This window comes from Sinocyclocheilus anshuiensis, unplaced genomic scaffold (genome assembly GCF_001515605.1).
Source record: "Sinocyclocheilus anshuiensis isolate Anshui unplaced genomic scaffold, SAMN03320099.WGS_v1.1 scaffold3082, whole genome shotgun sequence".
Lineage (NCBI taxonomy): Eukaryota > Metazoa > Chordata > Actinopteri > Cypriniformes > Cyprinidae > Sinocyclocheilus > Sinocyclocheilus anshuiensis.
In genome coordinates this window covers 4,193-6,081 of record NW_015538182.1, presented here as the reverse complement: position 1 = coordinate 6,081, position 1,889 = coordinate 4,193, and the positions used below count along the sequence as shown (strand labels likewise).

At 35.6% G+C, this 1,889-nt stretch overlaps 1 pseudogene; it reads right to left on the bottom strand.

Annotated features, from left to right (window-relative positions):
- LOC107683720 (ankyrin repeat domain-containing protein 1-like) overlaps positions 1-1,252 on the bottom strand; it is a 7,639-nt pseudogene extending 6,387 nt beyond the window's left edge.
- Positions 1,253-1,889: the final 637 nt, after the last annotated feature.

The following is a 1,889-nucleotide window of genomic DNA, read 5'->3' as shown; positions in this document are numbered from 1 at the left end:
TATATATATATATATATATATATATATATATATATATATATATCCTTTAGATTTAAGTGCTGTCAGCATGCCTTTTATTCAATATGTTGGGTAAACACTCACATTATCACAGGCATTTGGGTCTGCACCTCTGGCAAGGTAACTTTTTATCATTGGCAATTTGTTATCCAGCGCTGCCTTCAGAAAGTCATCCTCGTCAACAAAATCATTCTGTGAGACAATGAGATGATTACTTGAGGGGTTGAAATCTCATTAATAATGATTGCTTTGAAGTATGCTTACCACTATCTCTTGTTTAGGCCGTGTTTTGTAGACTGGTGTACTTGTTTTTATCTTCTGACGTTCTATAATCTCTTGGAGGTCATTGGTACTGTTGTCAGTCTGCAAAATCATTCAAATATGATAAAGAAAATGCACTTCTAATAACATATGCTTCATGAGGTATACAAATGAATGCTTAAGAAACCTATATCTTACATTAAAACCATTTAAAATGACTACACTGTCACACTGGAGGTTATAGGCTTTCAGATGATGTTCAACAGAGCTTTTGCATTCTTCAGAAGGATGCTGTGCTACATTGTCATCCTGCTCTTTGTTTCCACTTGTGATGTCTGTAACCTAAAATAACAAAATTAGAACACATATTTTGTAGACCAAAGAAATAACCACTCAAAGGGATAGTTCACCTAAAATCATATTCATCTTCATGTCATTCCAAACCTGTATGACTGACTTTCTTTGGTGGTACACAAAAGAAAAAATTAATTGAATGATCATCGAAAAAAGTAGATATTTCCCAAAATATTTTTGTGTTCCACCGTAGAAAGGCCTATGCAGGTTTGGAATGGCATGAGATTTTTGGGCGAATGCTCTCTTTTAAAACACTAGTGGCCATTTTAAAACCGCAAAAGTTTTGTATAAATAGTCAAAAGAGGTTTTATATGTATATACAGTCTATCTCTATTCACATTTATTTAGCAATTGAAGTAGTTTGAAGAGGATCTCGTTTTTAAATATTTCAAATAATATAATAAGTAGGCCTGCTATTATCTGTTTTTAAAGGTAACAGGAGCCCAGGACCTAAAAATCCAAGATGCACAAAATAAACTGAAATCTTGAACCAAAAGCATAAATGAAACGATTTAAAATGCATAGTGGAAATATAACTAAAAATGAATTGCTTTTAAAATAGACATTTAGAACCAGACATAGAAGCCTCTACCAGCTCATCGTCCTGTAGGATTCCCATGACTTTGCTTGAAAAGTCCTTGTGTCAAAGCTAAGGCATCAGAGCCAAGCATCACTTATATACTGTATGTGGTGGTGACAGTTAAAGGAGATCATGCTCCTGTTGTTCAGCTGACTACTCCTACCTCTCAGGTTTTCCACATCACTGTGATGTCAGATGCATTTTGAACTGGGCTGAGGGTGAAAAAACAACCATTTTCAGAAGTCAAATGCCTTTGGGAACATTTGAAGGAATGGAAATTAAATCTGTGGGTGCAACCTGATGTGCCGCCATAGAGCCCCTTGTCTATCCAGGGATGACTTACAGCTGACCACGAAGACGAAGACACAGAACACCATTCCACATAGCACATAAAGATGACAGGGAATGTTTATGAAGTTATATGTAGATGTATAACATCATAATCAGCTTTGACTGTCTCATATATTTAGGGAGTTTTCTTCATTTATGAGGCTATTTTCTACTTAGAAATCATCACTTGCATTACTTCTGTTACGAGAGCAGGTAAAATTATTTCACCCTGTGACTATTTTTAACTGAGCTTCCCATGAATCACAGAGTAATGAGTCACATGGGTGGTTGTCTTGCATGTCAGCTGCTATTTTATTAGTTTTCCACATGTCCAGGGCCTATAAGC